The sequence below is a fragment of the Athene noctua genome, chromosome 13 (assembly GCF_965140245.1).
Source record: "Athene noctua chromosome 13, bAthNoc1.hap1.1, whole genome shotgun sequence".
NCBI classification, from domain to species: domain Eukaryota; kingdom Metazoa; phylum Chordata; class Aves; order Strigiformes; family Strigidae; genus Athene; species Athene noctua.
Genome location: NC_134049.1, coordinates 3,701,321 through 3,725,268, shown reverse-complemented (window position 1 = coordinate 3,725,268; position 23,948 = coordinate 3,701,321). Strand labels below are relative to the sequence as shown.

Here is a 23,948-nt window from a genome sequence, read left to right as displayed (position 1 = left end):
CTATTGATTGCAGACTTAGAAACAGCAGTGTTTTTCATTGCTACTCACGGCTGTCAAAACTGCCGAAGTATTAATGATATGATGTGGCTGTTTAATTCTCTCCATTTTTCTTTCATTGTCTCCTCGCCTTCCATCTCTAGATGCTAGTGCTTGACGGATACAAGAAACATAAAGAAAGGGTAATTTCTTGCCAGGAATGTTTTTCTCTTTATCTTCTGTGGTTTTATTTTTGTACTTCAGAGTGAAATATTCCTACTGTGCGGCCAGATGTTCTATAATCCTATTTTTATACAGCCCAAAGGACTAAAATCGCAGGTAAAGTCTCTTCCATGATGACTTGAATGATGGGTAAATTCAGGCTTTAAAATCAGATGAGAGTTTAAGGCAAAAGTGAAGTGTGCTAAAGAAACTCGCACTCCATCTAATATCACACATATATAAATTATACTAATATTCTCTTACTAAAATTGATGGCATATGTTTGTTACAACACTGGTATGGAAAGCAAATGACATCTGTTAAATGTTCTGCTACAAAACAAAAAGGCAAAATATTTAAAACTTGGAAGCCTGCATATGGGTTCCAATACCTAAGCACCAAAGTAGAGGCAACCTGTCTCTATGAAGCACGAGCAAAGTGTGGCTCCACCATAATTAGTGGGAATTTGCTGAACTAAAACTACGTGATTTTGGATTTGCTGTCCTCTATATCTCCTCATTTGGTAAACAGATTTTCACTATTCTATCACTGCAGAGGTTTGCCACTCTACTGATTCACAAAGACTTTAGAAAAGAGCAAGCACTTGACGTTAGTCCACCTTTTCTTTCACTAAGGTCAATGAGGATTTTACTGCTGCTTTTGGAAACAGAGAAGAACCCATGAGGAACATTTGGGGGGGGGAAAAATCTAACTTGTGGAGCTGGATTAGCTATGTAACGATAATAAAATAACAAGAACTGACTCAAAATTACACATCAGAAGTTTGCATCGTAAATAAGGGTAAAGATGAAGATACCACTTCTGTCCATGCACACACGGTTATAACCAAGCTCTCCTCCCTAGGAACAGGGCTGTCACCTCTGCCAGTGGCAGCACTACCCAACAGTCTCTATACTCCAGGTCATGTAATAATGCAAAGCACGTTAGATGCACTTGCAAAGTCATTTTATTTGCTGGCCCTGATATCTGCACATAAAAGCCACCACTCTCCAAAACTGCGTCGATAAAACTAGGAGGCCAGCCACAACACATGCTGCCCTTTCTAATGTCAGAAAAGTTGTTCTTTCACTCTGTAAACAGCTGATTCCACTATTTACTCTTGAATGATGGGGTTAAATTTCCCCACAAGGAAAATCAATACAAAGACCCATAAGGCAGAAGTACTACTGCAGTTAAAACACTAAATAGCTGCTATATGGCAGTAGGGTTTCTAATGACTAGAGATGTGTTTTTAACAGAAATCTCTTCCTACCTTGGTACAGACTGACAGGAAAACAAGGTATCACATGCCATCAAGGAGAGCAGATTATTACATGTTTTTAAACAAGAAAGAAAAAAAAAGAATAACATAACAGAAGTAGGTCACAAAGACTCAGGCATATTGGAAGATGATGAATTGTGCTGGCCAAATTCAGCTCCAATTTATATCACCTTCCATTTTCATCCCTTCCTGAAATGGAATGTGGACATAAACTATCCAGACATTGCCAACAAGAAATCACTCAGTCCCAGCGGGTGACAAAATCAAACTTTACACATCTGAATTAGCTACAGTGCAAGAAGTTTGTGCTCAAAGGAATATACATCCCAATTTTGATCTAATACTATTACCTCACATATCATACTACATAAGGCTATCCTTAGAATTTGACTCTTCGTCCTCTTCCAGAATATTTTTGCATGGATTTTTGCATAATTGAACTCTGTGCTGTTAAATTCCAGTTTCTGACTGCCAGGTCTGCAGTATGTAGTTCTTTTCTAAAACTGCAAGATCCTGGAGACAAGTGATTAAATAAAAACCTCTACTTTCTTAAAAACAAAAATAAAATCCTAAACCCCTGAAGAAAAAAGCCAAACATGAAGTTATTAGCTCTAGTAGTTATGAGACAAGAGCTTGAAAACAATCAGAGTATACCCTAGAAGCTGGAATGCAATTTATATCTAACCAGCAAAATTCCGATAATTTGGGGAATAACGTATATTTTTGAATATTTAGAACAAGGGAAAACAAGCTTTTTCAACTTCCCCTTCTGGAATTATTGCAGCATTCTAACCTGTAGTCATGGCTAGGTTCTTCCCCCCCCCCCCCCGCCTCTGGTGACTATCTTGTCCAAAAATTAAAAATGCTGACAACGACAAACATTTCTACCCTATTTTCCCTTTTATATCCATTTTGTTTATTGCGACTTTAGTCTTCACCACATAGTAAAATGTTTCAAATGAAGAGTGTCTTATGCTAGATACTGTCACGGTGCTCTGCACTGTAAGACTCAGATCTGTATGGAGAACATTGGATTGGAAAAATTTGGAATTTTTTTCTTAAAAAAACCACAACAACAACTCAAAAGAATTAAACAGATGTGGACATTAAAACACTCCATGTCACTGTATTGCACAGGCTGACTTCACTTCGAAACAGGCTTAAACTGCTGCCCCATGTCATGTCAAACAGCTGGCACCTCTCATCAGAAACGTTTTAATGAATCTTATTTCACATACTCAAGACTGCACTTCTCATGTTTTATAAACAAATTAACTTTTCCTTACAAAATAAAGATTGGTTGAGCTGCTGCAGACTTCAGAATAAACGGATTTCTAATCAGCTAAGAGTCTGATCTCTCTATGCACCTTCTCGATTTCTCCTCTCAGCATCTTACGGGATATCCATTATCACCATTCCTGCTGATCTAAAGCACGCACTTCTGTAATTTCTGCTTTCTTTTAGCTTAAGGATGCAAGAACAACAACAAAGTGGCATATACAAATGGTGTGTAAACGTGTTCAGTAAGTGTGAGCAAATATGTAAATTAACTATATCTATTACAATTTCTCTTCTGCTTGCACAGATCTATTTTTACATTTGTGGCCTGTTGAAAATCTGCATCATGCTGCTCACTCACCTTGTGGGTAACGTTTCCATCAATGATTATCTAAAATACAGTCATCTCAAATGGGTAACCAAGCAACCAAATATGCCCCCATTATGAAAGCCAGGGAACTGACTAAATCAGGACAATTCATGCAAATCACTGTCTTCATGGTAAGACTCAGATAGTTAAAGGAAACTCTACACAAGTTCCAGTCTTTCTATTATTGTTAGTGCCATGAATATGAAACTACAGTATCTGAGTTATCATTACCTTGACATATAACTGGATGAATTGCTAAAAAAGATCCAGAAAAACTGTTTATTAAGCTGAATTTTCATCAAAACAAAATTTGTTCTGATAAAAGCCTGCTTTCTGCCTTTTTATTCCTTAAACTGTAGAGAAACAAGAAACCTTAAGTATTCAATTCATAGACACTGCCATGGGAATTCACATCTGTTGTTCTTTCAGTGTGGCCTCCCTGGCAGCCTTCATGTTCCTAGAAGGAAGACATCCATGGAACAAATCTACGGTGCACCTGGAGCCACGGAAGTGGAATCAGACAAAGTACAGTCTAATCATGGAAGCCAGAGCTATAGACACTGAGGTTTGTGGTAAGAACTTAATACCTACACATCGTATGTTTTGGGTTCTTTCACTTGAGTCATACTGGTCCCACGGACCAAGGGCCAGCGAGAAGCTAGAAGGCATAAAGTCTACTCCTGCAGTGCATCCTCTGATTAGTTCCATGCAAAAGACATTCAGCTGCTCTGTCAACAAGTCCAACTAAGTGGAGAACAATTGGCATGTTCACTTCAAAAGTGTGCTTCTGAACAGAAATGCTAACGTGATGGCATCGCAAGATATCCAAACCACTACACCAATACAGGATGATAACCAAAAATAATTTATCAGAAAAAATGTCAGCATTTAGTCAAATAGTGTCTTGTGATAATGAGCAATTTTTTAAGCTTACGACTTTTCTTTTCTCATTCTTAAATAATATTGCAATATCCGACATTTCAACAGTAGGCATACTTCAGGTCGCTGATTTTGTAGTTTATAAACCAAAAAACTGTTTTATACAATGGTTTCAATTTACAGCCAAGTGAAGATTAGCCTAAACTTTGACTATTAATTGATTACTTCCATTTCCACCACAGTTTGTTTACTTGCAAAAATGGGGTTAAATTTTGTAAGCACAATCACACACTGAATTTGTTGCTTATGAACTGCCCACGATCAATAGATCACAGATTAAGTCCCACTTCTTTAGCTGATTAAAATAAATATAAAAATAGATTTTCCCAGGTTTGCTCTCACTGCATATTTTTCAGGCTAGATTCTAATTTCAATATGACAATTTCACAGAGTGAGATACTGTTCAATGTGGGAAAATGAACACTGACAAATAAAATGATTTTCTTTTTGTTCCATAAGAACTAGGGAAGGGAGAAGAAGAGTGTAGTAAATCTTCAAATGGGTAGAAATTGCAAGGGAGACTTAATTCTGTATAAATATTAATACTAGAAACCTTGAAATTTTGTCCTCTTCAAATGTCTACCTTATCACAAACTTATTTTTTATCACCTCTTATGCATATTTAAGATAATTTCTGTATAAAAGAAGAGAATACTGAACACTAGTTAGCAAATCAAGGTAGATTCTAGTACTCCTCATGGGAAAATCTAAACCTTTGCTGTCTTTAATCAGATCAAACTTTGCTTTTATTCCTGCTATTTCTTAGATTAAATAGGTTTTAAGGGATGTGCAGAATCTCGATGATAAACTCAGAATAAATTCAGAACCTGGTTCCTGAGCATTTTCATTCCGGGGGGATGGACAATTGGACACACACATTTTAGGCAGATTAAACTGTTAAATAAACCTACTTGGTTTCCCTTTTCTGTACTGATGCTGCCAGCCTTAGAGGTTGGTTCAATGTGGATTTCAAGCCCTTTAGAAAAAATCACACAAGTTCTTCTTTTAAACAGAATGGCAGGCAGCCATTTCTAACTATAACTACTATCTGCCTTTATATCAGATGACAACCATACAAAATGTTATTTACCCAGGAGACGTCAAGTCCTAATAGTCAACACGTAAGCAGAAAATAACATATTTGGGGTAAAACTTTGTGCCCTTTTGGTAAAAATTAGGAAAACAAGGCAAGAAAGATCTTTAAAAAGTGTAGTTTTTAGATGTGCAATTTTTAACATATTTTATGTGCAAAGTATAATTGCACATTAGATACTTTCTTTACAGTAAAAAGATTGTATAAGCAGAAATAAAAATCATATCACAGAGGTCGTAGAATGCTATGAGTCATTATTTATATACTGCTGGACAAAACCTATAATTTTTCTCAAACACAACTTTTCTATTCAGTCGGTTACAAAAATATAGAAATACTTCAGACTATTTACTTCCAGAACAAGTTCCTGTTGCAGAAATGAGCTCCCATGCTTCGACACCTTTCTCAAAAATCCCCTTTCTGTATTTTTTTTTATATATCCATCTAGATTCTAACTTTATTAACATCATTAATGATGTGCACTATGTCTGTTCAAGACAAAACAAAACCCACAGAGTTTTTTACCTTTAAGATTTTAGTGTCATATGAAAGAAATGAGCAGTAGAGCAGAACAATATTTTTTTCTAAGTCTGATGAACCAAACGACTGAATATTGGCATATGCTGTGCCACTTTTTAGTTCTGCTGTACAATCTCATTTCCTGCTTCATGCCAATCACTGTACTGTCACTGTACTGAATACTACTGGAAGCTTTCATTAACCAACTCAACAGTAAATTGTTTGTGCAAAACAAAGGTTATCATGCAATAGCTAGCAAAATTTGAAAAAAAAACCCCAACTAAAAGTAATCATTTTTGAATTATTTTTTTTCTTTTTTAGGGTCAGAAGTCACTGTATGCTGAGAGATGCAAACCTCTCCTGTTGTCTCCTCCCAGATTTTCAAAAGGAGTTTTCCTTCAAGAAAAGGAAAAAAACAGTGTGTGTGTGGGAAGCTTATTTAAAAATAGGAGCACAAAGGACTGTGGAAGAACTCCAAGAGAGTGAAAACTGTCTTAGAAACTGTAAACAAAGAATGGTTATCAGTGGGAAATGCTTCAAGAATCCCATGGAAACAGACCAAATAATATTTTATGAATTGGCTCCTTTAAGCCACATTTCGTAGACTTTCAAATAGCCGTTGGAACACATGTTCTTGAGATGCGCTATTCATAATAGTCAGCTTAACCTTTTCTCACTATGCTAATGGCCTAAATTAAGAGAAGTAAATCTGAACGCAGTGGTTTAGAGATGAACTCTCGGGATCACACATCAATTGCACAGCTATGGCTTCACAGGTCTTACAGTCATCGACCCCAGGATCCAATTTATTTGCTTTGCCCAGTTCCCAAACTTTGCAGGAGTTCACAGGAACTGAGCAGACACTTCCTCTGGCACACCCTGAAGACACTGAAGGACTTTTTTTTTTTTTTTTTTTTAAAGAAGAAACACAGAACTGCTTTTCATGGTTATGTAAAAGTACAGAACATGACCGCTAAACCCCATTCCATACTGAACAGCCCAGGCGCAGGTTTGGGCAATCCCTGCTTCCTTCCTAACCCCCCACCCTGCAGACCTGGGGCTTTATTTTCCACAGGCGGCAGCGTGGCTGGGTGCCACAGGGTGCCAGGGATGGCCCTGTCACCTACTGCTGCTTTCAGTGTCAGGACAGACTGCAGTCTTCTTGACTCTCTTGTTAAATGCACACCTTTCATCCAAATATGGTGCTACTGAAAAAACAAGGATAACTTTGCTCTTTGATTAGTTTTTGTATTATGACATATTACTGTTACCTACAGATGTTTTCTAGTATCACATTATGTATTTTTCAAAAAATATTTAAAGTTTCATAGGAATGAGGGAGCTGGACTCCACTGGTGGATATACTCAAGACGTAAATTTTTTACAAATTAAGTAAAGACTTCCTCTACAACAGCCAGCAGGTAAGGACACGGTAATCGAGCATTAAGGCTGTATGTAGAAATACTGCACAGCTGAAAATAAGTATTAAAGATTATGTGATTTCTACAAGTTAATGAAATTTATTTGCCTTTGGGGTTTGATAAAGGCAAGATGCCCAGCACCATGTAGGCCAATCTAACAAGCACTGAGTGAATGTGAAGACTTCAGCTGACTTGAACGGTTTTTTTATGCTGACTGCACCTTTGGTGATGGAATGATCGAGCCGCCTCCTTTGAATAACTGAAATATTTAAAAGTAAGATCCGAGGCAAGACGGAGCCAAGACATAAAGAATAGCTCCTGTCCTGGTGGCTTAGGCACTTTGAATTTGCAGAGGAGGATTCTGGTCTCCAAAACCAAAGAAAAAACCTGCCACATTTTTCACTCTACTGATTTTGCACAGTCTGAATATCTCTATAGATATGAAACTTCGCTGCATGTATTTTTGACTGCAATGTGTATTATGTCAAGTTGCCCTTTTCAATTACTGTTTTTTATACTTCTATTCCCTGTTCTTCACAGGAGAAAGCAGAAAAAAAAAAGACTGCTGTGTGTGCAATAAAGTCACATGCTTAAAAGAGCTGCTACCTACATCGTGTACTCAACCGTGGTGCTATCACAGAAGCCTCTTCAGGAAAATCTCTCTCCATCAAACTAAACACAGCAGTCCAAAATAAGTTTTTAAAAAGATCATGTTCAGGCCCACTTTCTTATTTCAATGGAATAACATTTCTTTAAGAAATAACAGGGAGATAATGGAACCCTTTCCAGTTAGTTTTCTAAGCCAACTGCCAGAAAACATGAACAGAAGTGTTCAGGAGTTGCTTCCTACTCTGCAGCTTCACAGTAACAGAAAGTTTGTTCTGATAACTAGTAACTTCACAGAATCATAACTTAAATGGACTTCAAGAATTACTGCAGAGATACATTTTACAAAAAACTCTAGTATTGATGAAATTGAAGTCCAAATATAATCATATCTACTGTAAAACACACAAGTTTCTTAATGCTCCTGACCTAGAATGAATTTAAAGCCTCCTCTCTCCTATCTACTGACGACAAGGCTTCAATGACTGTATTTCTTCGTTAAAGAAATCCAGTATAAACCCAGTTAATGATCTCAAAAATATGCTGCAGGTTTGGTGGGGTTTTGTTTTTGTTTCTTTGTTTATGCTTTGGTTGTGGTTTATTTGTTTGTTTGTTCGGGAGTGGTGGTGGTGTTCGTTTGAGATTTTTAAAAAATTTTAATAACTATATACTGTGGGAATTTACCCTCCCCATTTTCTTATGCCTAAAATAGCCCCACGCAGCTGGGGCAGTCAGCAGGCTGGTGCTGTCAGACCTCTGGCAGGCAGGACTGTCACACCCAGCCTGCTTCAGCCCCAGCAGCCTCCGGGTGTGTCCTTCACCCCTACACTTCTGGCAGGTATGAAACTCTGAGCCAGTCCTTCCCACCTCAGAGGTACCAGTTCTGTTTGGGGAGAGACTTTGTCACACACCAAAGCATGTGTGAAGTGCGGCTCAGTAACCTTCCAAAGAAAGGAAACAACAAAGCTAAAGCAAAGGGTACAAAATGAGCAAGAGAGCTTTTGCTGGTGATGTGAATGCTTTATCAGAAGGATTATGCTGGAGAAGACTGTGTCCACAGTGTCACAAGTAAAACATGCCATCAGGACTATAACTCCCCAAAATACTGTAAAAGGCAGGAAATGGTGGCAGCCAAACCCAGTGCAGGGTAACATAGCTCAGGGCCTCTTAACAAAACACAGAAGCAATGCGTTAAGTGTCCAGTGTGTATCTCTGAGGGACCCAAGACACCAGTGTTGTCATGAGTGCTGTAAGCTTTCACTGCTCCTAAGAGCTGTTGGTTTAGTAACTTTTCAGTCTGATGTTTCACAAAGCTGGTCAGTGCTGCCCACTCCCTGCCCACAGCCCCGAGGTGAACCATCGCTCCTCTCCTGCCCAGCTACGCCCGTCAGACAGCGTTGGGAATTTAAGCAGCACTCATGCATACTGTCACACACTGAATAAATACAGTATCTTTTAAAATATCTAAATATAACGCAATAATATGCTACAATTTAGGTCATTCTATGACAGCTACAGCAACACTTCATCATTTTAATACAAATTAGATCTTATCTAAAATTCTATGTTCATAAAAACTTGTCAGAAATTTGCTGTAGAATAATCAAATTTGTCCTCTCAAGTATGATGCTCCTTTGCTTTGCCTGGGCCTGAGCTGGGTTTGCTGTCAGAAACAGGATGCAACTGAACCCTCCAAAAGTTCATTAGGCTTTGCAACTTTTATTTCTTAGTGAAAAAATACACATTTTGGTTGTGTAAAGACGTCTCTTAAGCATGTCGTTATAGCTTGTGTGTTAACAGCACATTTTAACAAAACATATAATCAGCTTAATAGAATATCTATTCTCAAATAAGGTCCAGTAAATAAAATGCATTCTTAAAGTTATCTCCAAATAAATGGCACAGTCACATGAATCGACTAAATAACTGTGTTAAGTGAAAAATGGAAGTGTGATAAACTACAAAAAATACTGACAGAGAAAATGGAGTCTTTTCTCCAGCAAAGCTCCTCAGCTACCAGAACTGCTTTTCAAGCAGAGTTCCTCAGTTAAAGCTCTTAAAGGGAGTCATTTTAGGGGAAAAACTGCTCTCTGTTATTACAAACAACAATAGATAGGCACAGACTGGAGTGAATTTATAGCTGTGTATCACTCTTGGGACTCTGCTTCTGTTCATAAACAACTCAGATACACTCTCATGGTTTGTGCTGTTGGCAGAGCCCCTAGAGGGACTTAAAACTTTGTATTCATGCAGCAACTATCCATTATGTTATGTATTTTAGATGATGAAATTAACACCCAGGAGATACATTCTCAAAACATTACATGGGGTTTTAGTTCTGTGACTCCCCTTGATTTGAACGGCATGTGTGGTTAAAACCTTTGCAAACCTTTGAGAATTTAGCTCAAGATACTTATCTTGGTGGCAGTAACGCTAATATTAAGGTCTAATACTCCTCCCTGAAGCACCATTGCTTAATCCATGGTCTTGATGGTGCCATCTTAGTCCTCCTGAAGAAAGCTCTTTCCCTCCTCATTCATCAAATTATTCAATTAAAAGCAATAGGACTACACGCATAAAATGGTGCTATTCAGTAGACGAATGGTGACAGTGTTAATACACACATCCATAGAGTCACTAGGATTGTCTTCCGGAAGATTATCAACTGCAGTACTTACACAGTACACGCCAATTCTACAGAAGATATGTTTTGAATTAAATTATGCATCTCAATTTGCAAAGGGCTATTGTTTGCCAACTCATCGAAACTAAGGCACTCAAACCTGTATTCAGCCACGACGTGACTGTTCCATTTTTCTGGGAGCAGTCGCGTGCCAAGGAGATAATGTCTATAAGGCATTCAGAGATATCAAGACCAGTATTAGGATAACAGTAAACAGCAAGGTGATGGACTTTTTAAATCTCGTGACGCTGGTACAACAAAAACAATGGTAAGACAAACATCAGAAGAAGTATAAATATAAAAGATAAGTATAAAAACAGTTGCAATTCTTCTGTTCCCAGTGAAACAGGTCAGTATCATCTAGATAAGAGACGCACCTATCCTTAAAATATGAAGCCAGAAAACTGGCAATATTCATAGGAATTCTGGAAAGGAAAGACAGCATCCTTTTGTCAGTGCTAACAGGTAGTAAGGGAACACTCCTTCCTTACTAGAAATTTGATTAGCTGTTTCATTCTTTTTTAACATTCAGTTTCTTAATGAACTGCAGTCTTTACTGCATTCTGAGTTATGAACAGGTTTATGAGGTAAAGCATTGTGACACCTGTCAATTCTCAGAGCTGCTCTGACTTCTGCCTGCCAGAGCCCATATATTCCCTTTGTCTCTGCCTCTGCGAGCGCGTGTGTGTTTATGTGTGTGTGTGAAAGATTGCTATTGACAGAAAAGATGTCGTCTCCAAACAGCGTGAACCCCATGCTCAGTGTTTTTAAATATCTTTAGAGAGCATCTGGCCCTCTATGCGTTCTCTTACCCTTTCTTCTTGCCAAGTCTTTTCTTGTACCACAGCCATGCCCTTGTGGCGATATTGGTCTGGATTTGCTTCTCTCATCCCTATTCTTCTGGTTTGAAGAGAGGTGCAAAAAAAAAAAAAAGCAACATTAGAAAAAGTTGCTACAAAAACTAGAAGCAATTCACCGGGGAGCTAAACCTCAGTTCAGCAATGTGATGACTCAGTTTTGCCTGCTGTCTTCCCTAGGAGTGTTTTGCCGCACTGGACAATGTGCTTCCCTGCTTTCTCACATCACACAACTATGGCAGGACATGGAGTGAAAAGGTGGGGCAAGACACAAGCCTATCCTGCAGAGAACAAGGGCATTTCGACAACAGCAATTTAAAAACAGGTTGAATGCACTTTGGCATACCCAACTGGTCTTCTTGTATGTAAGAAAAAACAAAAAACAAACCCCAATTTGGTTTAGATAGCTCAATCTGCATACAGAAGATTCAGAGAATTCTACAGGCCAACAGCAAAACTGTTTTACTAATTAAAGAAATCCAGTCAGTCTTCACAAGCCAGCAACTAAGCAGTGTCTCTTTCCTCTTCACAGACAGCAAAATGCACAGCATTCTTTATTAAGCCAGATAAATTACTTTCTTTGGTCAAAATCAAAATAGCATTTATTATTAAATTCTGTCAAGTAATATGCTCACAGTAGCTGCTGACTTCCAATTCTAAGTATGATCATATAGAAATTTAGTTGCAGTTATTTTTCTGCCCAGCAGCTAAGAAATTAGTGGCAATTGCATTTGAAAATCTGTTCCCTTTAATGTTTTTTCACAAAGCAGTGCCTCTCAGATGCTGTACTGCTTATAGAGGCTTTTCATAATGGTAAACGGTCAGCTGCACTTGCTTGTATTCCTAACGTTCAAAGTAATTTAATGCCAACCACCATTCCTGAAAGCCTTCAAAATTTCCTACAAATCCAAATTCAATTATGCTAGTAGAGCCTAATCAGTGAGTACATGAGTGTTCTCTTGGTATCTGGGACACTGTTTAAAGCCACAAATGCAGCACTTTTGAGTATTTTTCTCCAGCAGGGATGCTAAAAAAATAGAAGAATCGCAGCAGATAAACTTCCTCATTGCAAATCTGTCCTTCCTCTACATTTACTTTGCCAGCTACAGACAGTGAATAAAAGTGAGACAAAGCATAGGTTGAAACATATATACAAGAGGGAACAGAAATGCAAGGGCAACTTTGGATACCAAGGGGACAAGACTTTACAAAGGCGCATGGATCACGATTCAGATTCCAGTAACGGGAAGTGTAAATAAAGAAAACGAAGCCTAATGATGCAGCAGAAGAGCATTACTAATATAGCTGTGTAGTAAGTATGTGAAGGAGAAGGGGATGGAAAAAAAGGTTAGCTTCTGCAGAGTAATGGTTTTGGGAAAAAACACACACATATAAGCCACAAGCACACATTCATTTATACCTTCCGCTGCAGTGGCCACTGCCTCCAGCTTCATGTCCATCCTTCCCCGGTGGTTAGCAGCTCTCTAGATCTACTGTTGGATATGCCTATCCATCAAGCGTCTGTACCGCTTTTATATGAAGGATAATAAACTTAGAACAGCCTAACAAGGAGTATTGCATTATCCAAACCAGTAAGGTAACTGGAGGCAGGAGACAAAGAAAACAGCAATCAGACACAGTCTGGCATTTGTCTCTGTCTACAATCATCAGTGACACAGGATTATAGAAGAGAATTACTGGAAGACATTAGGGTTTTACTCAAACATCTGAAAATTATATTAAAGTTATATTTGCAGCAATACACTTACAGAAAATTAATGTTCCCTCTGTCGCTGCAGGGAAAGCATAGGAGAAGCTGCAGGCAGTTCAGACAGAATCATCTATCACTCAATATTAGGACCTGGTTTGGAGGCTATTTCTGGGCTCCCTCAGTTCCCAATAAAAAGCCAAGGGTCTTTATCCATTTAAGGCCAAACCTGTCACAAATCTGGCATCAGCTCTTCTTTACTCAAGGGGTGAGAAACAGTTCTGATTTTTTCCACAAAAAAACAAACACTCATTATGCTTCTTCCCCAAGGAAACAAAAAGAAACAATTGATCTACGAAAAGAGTAAGTCTCCCTGTGCAAGGGTAAATATAACCTGTTTTAAAAAAATATCCTGTTCACGCTAATAATTTTAAAGGATTTTATTGAATACTTTTTTAACAGCCTGGACTTCTGGCAATGGCAACTTATTTGATACTGCAAATTTAAACCGGGAAAAGGCATTAGCTTTGTAAGAAGGGCACAAAATGAAAGCCTCGGATGTTTATTCAGCAGAAGATGCTCCTTGTTTCCTCTGATTCTGTAGACAGGCGATACTCCATTATCAACCTCATTTTGAAGTCTAATACGCTGCTGATTTTTTCAAACTCATATTAATTATACCTTGAGTGAATAGCAGGTGGGGTTGTGGCCTGTGGATCTGCATTGTCTGGAGCTCTGCTACAATGACTCACAAATCAGTGTTCTAAACCCCGTGCTTCTCCAGGCAGCGGGTGTGAAGCCCCTCCGCAGTTCAGCTATGGGTACGCTGAACTTACGCTGCCACAGAAGGGACGCTCCTGGCTACTGAAGGCTCTACTTAGTGGAAGCTTTTCATGTCCAAATAAAACCTTCAGAAATCTGATATTTTCTAAACATTCCAACCCACTCACATGAAAAAAAATTTCAGCCTCATCAGCTCCAGCTGCCCAGCTCATCAAATCAAAATCTTCTAATTGCTGAGAACAGAGAAACGGTGGAAGAGATTTTCTCTTGGTTGCTATGTTCAATGGCCTTCGCCTGCTGTAAATTCTGATATCTCTATTTATCTTCCCTTCCCCTGAGAGCTTTCAACACCAACCTGAATATGCCACACTGAGAGCCCTGTCCCTGCTCCTCGCACAGCCATGATCCCCCTCCCACCCTGGGAATTCTTGGGTTGTGCTCCCTTCAAGTGCTTTCTTGATTACAGACCAGTGCCAACACTGAACAACACTTCAAACTATTTGAGCAGCTATGGCATGAAGCCAAAATATGAGTGATAAAATGCTTTATGTGGGTGTACGTCTGAGGAGTGTAATTCGAGGGCAACACAAAAACACGTGGATGTGTTTTTAAAGGTAAGGAGGTAAAGGTAGTTGGCACAAAGCGGTAAACAATTCATAACATCAGGACCTTGTCTCTTTAAAAGAAGATAAGCACGGCTACAATACGGAATAATTTAGATGCAATTTCCTAGAAAGGCTCCATACAGTTATCCTTATTTAATATCCCATTGAGCACAATCTCAGACTTAAGGAATTAAGAAAGTATTATTATACACAGATCTATGAGTTCTTCCACAGTGTGAGCAAGTTTTTAGTTTGTATGAAGACAAATGGCTAGTTTTTGGTTGGGGGGGGTTGTGGATTTTTTCTTGGCCTTATTTTAATTATTATTATTAATGTAAAATTGGTGGCAGATAGAGGAGTTATTCTCTGTGTTTTTCTCTATACTTGGAAGCAATTCCTGAGAGCTGGTTGTTGGTAACTGAGATTTCTGGAAAACAGGAGTGCCTGTGTAGTGTTTGCAGCTGCTTCTCTTCCCACAGTTTGTGCATTTGCATGTAATAAAATAAGTTACAAAAATTCTACATCATTGATTTCTGGTAGGGTGTCAAGCTGTGATGTTATCAGGATGTTGATAAGACTTCCAGAAAGATAACAGTATCGTTCAAAGGAAAAGCAACAATATGAATCCACAACAGCTTTCTGGGGGAAATGGAAAATTTCAACTTTTGAGACAAAAGGACTTGCACAAGGTTAAGAGTAAATTGGAGAGAAAAATTAAACCAACTCTCTCCATTCCTATCTTATTTCTCTTACACTTTCAAGCATTGCCATCCTTTGTGTTCTTCCCTCATGTTTCATTTAAAAACTCACTCAACAGAAGAATTTTCATAAAATGTTCTTATTGAATTTTTTTTTTTTTCTAAGTGATTCCTACAGTCTCTGGTTCCACGTGTGGCTTAATCAGCACTCTTGGAAACAACACCTCCTGCCAACTGATTGACAGGAAGTATTGGTGATTGTTTCCAGGAAAGCTAATTCAGCAAAAAAGGGGCCTCACGGAATAGGAATGAATACAATAAACAAAAACACTATAAAAGATGATTTAAGCAGTCACACTCCCTCCATGCGCAATGCTCAGCGATAAAATCTCTGCTTTGATACAGGTGGTTTGTCACAGGAAGAAAGCAGGAAAAGTGTAAGCAAATAGTGTATCTCCATTTTTTTCTTTGAGGCCCAGTTATTAATGAGTTCACACAGTCTCAGAGCAGAAATTGTTCACTGGTGCCACATCCTCCTATCTTTTGGTGCCACATGCAGCTAAAAATTTTGGGAAAGGGAAGGAAATCTCTACTTAGGGAATACGAGCTCACTGTTTTATGGTAGAAACCTAGGCCAAACGTGCTGGATGAAAGGGGGCTGGGTGGAAACAAAAGACAAGAAGCCACTTTTTTGGCCTTGGGTCTCAGCCCTGAAGTTGTCTGAATACATCGAGTTCCTACGGGGACTGCAGAGCACCCAGGAGCAGCCACAGCTGGGCCTCCCCACCTCTCCCCATAGCGCCTGGTCTCCATGCGTGGAGGTTGGCACGTTCAGGGAAGGGCTGAGGACTCTTTTGTGCCAATGGAACTTGTAGCCCAAACAAATCCTGTGGTTTTGAACTGCTCTGGCATGGTGACAGAGACAGACCTAAGGTACGAAGCGTTATTTCCAGGCAGATGAATCACGCATCACTAAACAAGCTCACACTCACTAATTGTCTTTTTCAAAAATAAGAGGTTAGGCTGTGGGGGAAAAACCAGAACAATAATGAAGTCTTAAAACTTTGTCTCTTGATAGGTTGTTCAATAAGAATAATCAAATGCATAAGTATTTCTTGAAGTTCCAAGTAAAAAAAGTATCAAGACAGCATTTGTTTGTCTCTTAAGTTTTGCTGCTGCCTAAATTAAAGAAGTACACATTTTATAAATATAAAAAATGAAATCTAACAAAAAGTAAAATTGGTGACAAAACACGAAAACAAGGGGAAAGATTTTCTGGAAAACTTTAGAAATGAAACATGTAATTAAAACCAAATATGATCTCACTAGGATCTAGGCTGTGTGTTTTCATGTTGACACTATTTTTTGTTGAATTTTCTTTGCTAAAATTGATGTCCAACTATACTGCTAGTAACACCAAAACCCCCAGCAAGAGACCTCAAAACCCACTGGGAAACGTGAGGTCCTTTGTGAGTTCCTTTGATTGTGTTGAGAATCCCTACAATGAAGAACGCAAGCTCGAATTGCTCTGGTTTATAAGTGTAAACATGTAATATCTGCAGCCAGGGTAATGTATTTTTCATCACAGTGAATACTGTCACAGACGTACATCTTTCATACGCTGGAGAGAGTTACACACAACTTTTGCTATGCTAAACAACACTATTATTTTGTCCACAATGCTACTTCCTAAAGCAGCTCCAGTAAATGCAAGAAAATTTCTACAACAGAGTAACTGTCCTAAGAGGAAATAGCTTCCTACTTACCACCAGTCAGTGGCTGACTTCTCAGTCTTTCAGCTTTAGGGTGTATTTCTTACAAATGTTTTTATCATTATTTTTGTAAAGATGGGTTGTTCTCATTTTAAAAGGAAATGTCTAATCCTTTCCTGAATCCTGCTAAGCTTTTTGCTACAATGATATCCTACAGCAGTGAATACCAATCCACCAATCCTTATCTTCTTTGCAATATCATCTCTAGAATGGCTGATCAGAACCTAATACAACATTTAAAATTGTGGTAAACAATTGATTCCAAATAGGGAATTACAACATTTACAGATTTATTTTATCAAATTCCATTCTCTATGTTTATCCAACTTTATGAACTTTCCTGACTGCCATGTTCAACTTCAGAGGGATCTCTATTTAACCTTTCCACAAAGATACACGGGCCTTTGTCCTGAGTGATTACAGTTAATTACACGCCTGTAATCTCTATGAGCAGTTGAAATAGTGTGCATTACTTTGCATTAGCCAATATCACATTTCACCTTCCATTATGCTGACCACTAGGCTAAGCTTTAAGCCATGCAATCTTCTTCAGTCTTAATTTTCCTAAATAAATGCATAATTTGAAAATTCATTACTTTTGCCTATTTTTTCCACAATACAAGAGACTTTGACCCACCATAGGCAAATAATATGCATGAGCATCAAAGCAAGCTAAAGAGCAAGGAATTGGAAAGCAATTTGGTTGCTAAATTTCTGAGGTCATATTTGACTTGAAAAATACTGCACGCTAATCAGATGACCTAATTATTTTCCAAAACAATTTAGTGTTTGTAAGTCTTTCTATAGACAGAAGTCCTCCTTTTACATTTTGACTCTCAAAACAGGAAACGTATGGCCACGTGAAATCCATATCCACGAAATCTGTATGCTCACTTACATGTTAATTACTGTGCAGACTTTTCTTTATTAAGAGACATTAATACGATTAGAGAATTAGTAGTATCATCCTTGCCTGGTGTGGAAATATCTAGCTGTCAGAAATTCAGTCAAGACCGCAACTTCACCACATAAAGGTTTCTGAAGAGTCCCCATCCAGTAACTTAAGGTCATAGTTAGGAAAAACGGGATTTGAACCAATACTGAAATGTCAGTGAAAGTTTTCAGTCACTGGGTCAGCAGCTGAAGTATTTTTCTAGTTCTATAAATTCACTTAAAACGCCTGTTCAGAAATCCGCCCTGTAAGAAAGGTTTAATATTTGATGATAAGTATCATGTGAAAAACTAGACACAATGCCCTTTTCTACTATTAAAGGCAATGAGAAAAAAATGAGGCATTATATGCTTGAAAGAAAGTTATATTTTAAGCAAGCATCAGCCACTCTTAATTTTCCTATGAGCCATTCCCCAGTGCTAGCAGTGAGACATTGTAAGGCCTTTGAGGAGGGCATTTCACATAATAGAACAGCTTGGCATATCCTGTTTCATCTAAAGAGAATACTTAACCGTTTTATAGAACTGGATTGCATATCATCATAACCTCAACATTCTGAAAGCAGAAAAGGTTATGGTAGAGGATTCAGTTACTTTCCTCTTCATTACAATCACTTCTGGTACAACGGTCTTACCACAAGAAGCCACCAGATTTTCTGTGCTGAACCACCTTCTCATCATTATTTCAGAGGCAGAGGCAAAAGCTATGAGAGGTTACGCTCCTGAATGATTCTATAATCAGTTTGAAATGTGTATTAACCTACTGTATGTTAACGTTTCGTGCTCTTAGTAGTGTTAGTAGTGTATATAGAGATGTAATAAGTATAATGGCATTGGGATGCATTCTCAATTTTCATATGAGACTTCTGAAAATTAAGGAGTAATCAGCTTTTAAAGATTGTCCTTTTTGTTTAGTATTGCACCACAGTAAGCACCGTACCTCAGATATGTAAGAATTATAGTTTGGGAGCTTAGAAAATTACTCAGAAAACATTTTCCATTGAAAGCATTCTATCTACAACTGGAGTGTTTTGAAACGGGCTTCTAATTTAAATCATCAGGCATACTGTCATGTTCCTGTGGGCTTTTCAGGATTGATTCAAGCTCTCTGAATCATGACTCTCATTACTATGTTATCTTGGGATATCAGTTTACTCTGCATGTTGTCTATGTGTCAACGGCCAGCTTTCCAAGATACACATGAAGAACAAAGTTGAGACTAATCTTGGGTATGACTATGAAACTCTAAAAGAGCATAAATCAAATTACTGCCATATCCTGCCCCACCACTCATTTTCAGCTGTTCTGATAACTGTATTCAATAAACAGAGAAAGAAGAACCAAATGCTGCCATAGGGTCTTCATCAAAAATTCACACAGCAGCTTTCCCCTCCCACCACCCAGAGGTCTGAAGCTTCATCGGGGAGATATAAAAAGGCAGAGGTAGAAATCCTGCAGTGCTTTTTGTAGATTATCTCATTTTCATATATTTTTTCAGTTCTCCTGGTAAAGAAGAATCATGTGTTGGTTCTCACCAGTGAGTGTATCAATCTGACTGTTGTTCCTGATACTGTTTTTAGCTTTCACTCAGTAGTTTCTCATTTTTAACTTTTCAAAGAGAGAAGACTGTTGCAAGCATGATCTCAAATGGTCACAATAACACCTCATAGCAAGGCAGAGTAATAAAGGATTGTTTTACCACCTCAGCTGTTCATAGAGGAAAAACTAGCCAAGTACACAAGTCTGAATGCATCTTCAGGCAGAGACTCATTCAGAAACTCATTAGAACTTCTTTACTCATCATAAGAATTCCGATTAAACTGGAAAACATAAAATGCTTCAGGCCAAACAAGCAAGTGTGTCATTGTGTATAGATCTCTTTTATGTAATTCTTGTAAATCATCTTCCAGAAGATGGTTTTAAATGCTGAAGCGTAATTAGGATAATTACTGCTTTGCAAGTAGCAGGAAGTTGTATCCAGTAGGGACAAACGAGCCAGTTTGAAGAGATGGGGGAGGAATATGAAAGAAAACACATCATCCCAAACTCTGGTGCTGAAAAGATTCTGAATTAATTTCAGACTATTTAAAGAGTTTGCTTCATCTTGGAAATATTTCATTTTAGTGACAATATTCCCTACAGGGCTAACAGATTCTTTTAAAAATATGCTTGGCTCCCTGAGAGTCCTGTTAGATATCTTAAAAATTGAAGCATTCAGTAGTGTGAGGAAACAGGGGATGAGAACTGCAATTCACTGTGACCCTCTGACAAGAGCAGGGTTGAGAGAAATCACTGAAAACAGGACATTACCACAAAATAGTTCATTTGCTGCTTATATTAAAAATATTGATTTACAAAAAGTACCAGACAACATCAAGCCATAATATACTTAGTTACCCATACGTGATATACAATGTGACTGTTGCATACCTTTGTAAGAAGTGCAAAATTCAGTTTAAAAACCAAAACCAATCAACAACAACAACAACAAAAAACCCAAACCCAAACCCCTCAACTCCCATCCCTCCCCCTTCCCTGAGCATTGTGCTGAAAAAGCAAATACGGATATGAAAACCATCCTTTTTGAGGTATGATCCTAAAAGATGCATCAGCTGAGAGCATGTCCCCTACAGCTTTATAAATTATTTTGTTGAATTTGAAAATCAGTACAAAGCAGTAAACAGGGGGTAGGAATATGGGAACTGCACCCCAGGGGAACATAAGTATGCTTGAACTCAGCTAACCTGGGAGTTTTGACAAAACTTAGAAATATTCTACTGCCTAATTTACGTGCCAGGATATCAGAGTCTTTTAAGATGCTTTAATATCTGCATCAGTGCTAATTTTATGCTAATCTCTTACTGTGCACATCCATGATCATTAAGACTTCTGGAGATTGGATATTACATACAATAGCTGATCATTTGTTAAGTAGAGAGTTAATGGAAAAATCTGATAAATTTATACATTAACTTTGTATTTGTTTCCTGTACAGCTGTACACAGTAAGAAGTTATCTGGCTAGCATTAATGTACTCTATTTTTGCATGATTGCTTTTGTTAACTAATACGTCATAATATAAAAGCAGACCTTTTTAGAGAATAGGAGGTTATTCAGATGAGGAGTCATGTTTCTTTCTAGTTCTATATTACAAGAACAAAACTGCTACGTATGAATATGAAAGACTAAAATAATGTCCTGTCTTTGATTTACCTGAACCTCATTAAATCTCAGTTTAACTAGTTTCATTTCCCCAGATTAATCGCACCTCCTAGGATAATTTTTTTAAATTGCTGCCCATAACAAAGCTCTCCTGCTGATAAAACTGAAAAACCTGTTGTTTCTTGGCTGTGCTGATCAACTTTACTCTTACTGCCAAAGATGAATATCCCAAAGCACTCAAAACTGAACTGAATAAAATTCTGGATGTGCATCATTTGTTCTTTAATTTGAGCAAATGCACCCTTCAAAGATTACATACTCACGTGTCAGTGGTAGTTAGTTTTATAAAAGTTGCGTTTAAGTTTCCACAATACCAGCGTACATCTGCCTCTCTTGGAAATTAAAACACAGCTCTGCTTCTACAGAAGGGAAAATAATTTTGTCTAAATTCAGTTCTGCTTAGAAATCTGTGCTCTGGAAGTAAATAAAATAATTACGTTGAAAAATATTGTTTTGCGACTTCCGTAATTCTGTTCATATGCTGGGGACCCGAGGGACTGCTTTCATTTAGTTTTATCCCTCATGGTTCAAGGCACAGGGTTCTCCTTTCACTGTTGACTGCTCAAGCAATTCTGCCCCTGAACCAATTCCAACAGTATTTATGAATGTTATTTAGCTGGAAATCTTAACGTAGGATACATTGCAGTGAATCTCGCAGTTTAAAAATGAGGGCATGAACTAGTACAAGTTTCCAACTGCAGTCAAGTTTTACTTCTGTGGTTACACATACCAGAGTTGGTTGGAAAGTTAGGGTCTTGGCACCACACACAGTTCCCCTCCAACAGATCCAGGCTGGGCACCTGTTACACTCACACCACAAAGCATGTGGACAGGCAGGACATCACCCAGCCTCCCCTGTGAACGACAGGCAGCTCTCAAAGGGTTACGGCACCTTGTAAGGGAGCTCCTGTTGTGCAGGACTCCTCACTGGTCATGTCTCGCCCGCTGCAGGCTTACTTCGAGAGTAGCTGTGATTAAGTAAGTGCCACAAGACAACAAGGGAGAATGTCCCCTGTCCCCTCCTGGCCTTGCACACATGTGCAGCATGACAGTCAGCAGTGCCTCGACATCTTAAAAATCACTTCAAAAACTGTGGAGACTGAGATATTTTGGAGAACTGGGAAGAATGAAGGATTCTGAAGGATCAGTGTGTTTAAGGTGATTACTCATGATTTGTGAAGCTTGATTGCATGACTAACGGGTCTCCCCTTTCTTACTGTTTATTAGGTTTCTCATTACTACTTATGGACAAAAGAAGAAACTGCATTTCAGTATTTTCAGCTTCCCTCACTTCCTCATAGTTCAACTTATTCATAATTTACTAGGTTCATGTGTGCTAATAGAAAAAGGAAGGTGCTAAAAAATCTGTAGGGATAATTGCCACCGGTTTATAAGTTACAGTTCGTGTAGGTATTTACTGCACTATTTATTCATCTGTTAAACAAAAGTGATTATTTACTCTCCTGAATCTTGCATTTTGATAAAATACTACCACAGCAATATATTGTTCTGTTCTAAAATACTGCATGCAGCTCTGGATTTCATAAGTTGCTGTAAACTATATAGGGATGCAAAATTGTTTTTCAATTAACATTTTTCTCTCAGATTACTTCCTATTCACCCACTCAGCTTGCAGTGAATTACACATAGGTATTATGTGGCTATGCAGCAACTAGGATTTCTATGCTATAAAAAGGACAAAATTTTCTTGGGATCCCTCTTGGTCTTAATGTACAGTCAAAAGCCTTTGCACATTTAATTCTCCTTTCATAAAACATTTCCAGAAAGTGCAAGATCTCATTCAGATCTGACAAAAGTTTTTATTTGTAATATCTGATCTGTAATGTAAACCACTGCAAATCAAATTTGATTACAGTAAAAGAGACAAGACAGATGCTGGCCATCATTTTCAATATATTATCAACCTGCAATGAAGTCACAGGATTTATAAGAATTAGAATGTAATGAAAAGACTGAAGAAAAATTTGTGTTCTGTCATGTTTTTGCAGCCATTAGAGTCAGAGCTGTTAATGTTATAACTGATATTTTTATATTTGGCTGTATACTGAAATGGAGATTTGACCCTGTGTACTTTTAAGCATCCAAAATCCTCTGACATGGGTTTGGGATACACAGGCAAGATTAATTTTGACCTGCTTGGAGTGCTGTGAGGGGGAAAAGAACAAAACTTTGTTTGATGTATTTACACACATATTTTTCAAGCTCATCACATTTTCATTACATACATAAAATGTAGGTAGTTCTTAAACAGATGCCACCACCATCCCTGGCCCCCGATACAAATTGATCCTTTCCATGGAAATGTATGGCTGGAGTTCAACAGAACATGCTTCAGCTGAAGGTAACATTTCAGTGGGGAACATTTAATATTTATCTTAACTTACACTAATATGCATAGGCAACTTTTGCCTACTCTTTTCAGCATCAAGTAAGAAAACTGTTAATGCAACGATAAAGCTGCGTATCTGCAGCATCAAAAGCTCGGGAGGGTGAACACCAGAAGTAACGTTAGCTTTTCCATACTGCTACTGTATTATATTCCCTACCATCGATTTTTGCCATGACTTCTGGTTTAGTTTATCACCATTTATACAATAAAAAGAAACCAAATTCTAAATGTGGTATAAACCAGAGTGGAATCTCTGTAGAAATACAGGTTCACACATCCAGACAGTCATTTCAATGGTGAATACCACATGAAGAAAAATACTTCAGAACAGCCACAGACTGCTCCATACCTACCGTCCCTCAGAAATGTTCAGATGTAACCAGCTGACAAGGCGACCTCTCCCAGTCCCCAACTGCCCCCCAACCTCCTTCCCCCATCCACTAATTGCTCTAATAGGTCTCAAAATGAAACTAAACTAGGAAAGACAATTTAGTTTCATCCAGTCTCATCAATACCAGACTTTTCACACCCGTGGGGCCCTCAGTTACCCTGA

The 23,948-nt window shown here is 38.2% G+C and overlaps 1 protein-coding gene across 3 annotated transcripts in view; it reads right to left on the bottom strand.

Annotated features, from left to right (window-relative positions):
- Positions 1-23,948, bottom strand: part of SEMA6D (semaphorin 6D) — a 269,723-nt gene that overhangs the window by 164,456 nt on the left and 81,319 nt on the right. Inside the window, exon 1 of one of the 3 annotated variants that reach the window (XM_074917640.1) lies at positions 11,202-11,289. The exons of the other annotated variants lie outside the window; for them this stretch is intronic. The gene's annotated coding sequence lies outside the window, so the exon portion shown is untranslated. Of the gene's footprint in view, positions 1-11,201; positions 11,290-23,948 lie in introns of those variants that run through there. 3 annotated transcript variants of the gene reach the window in all.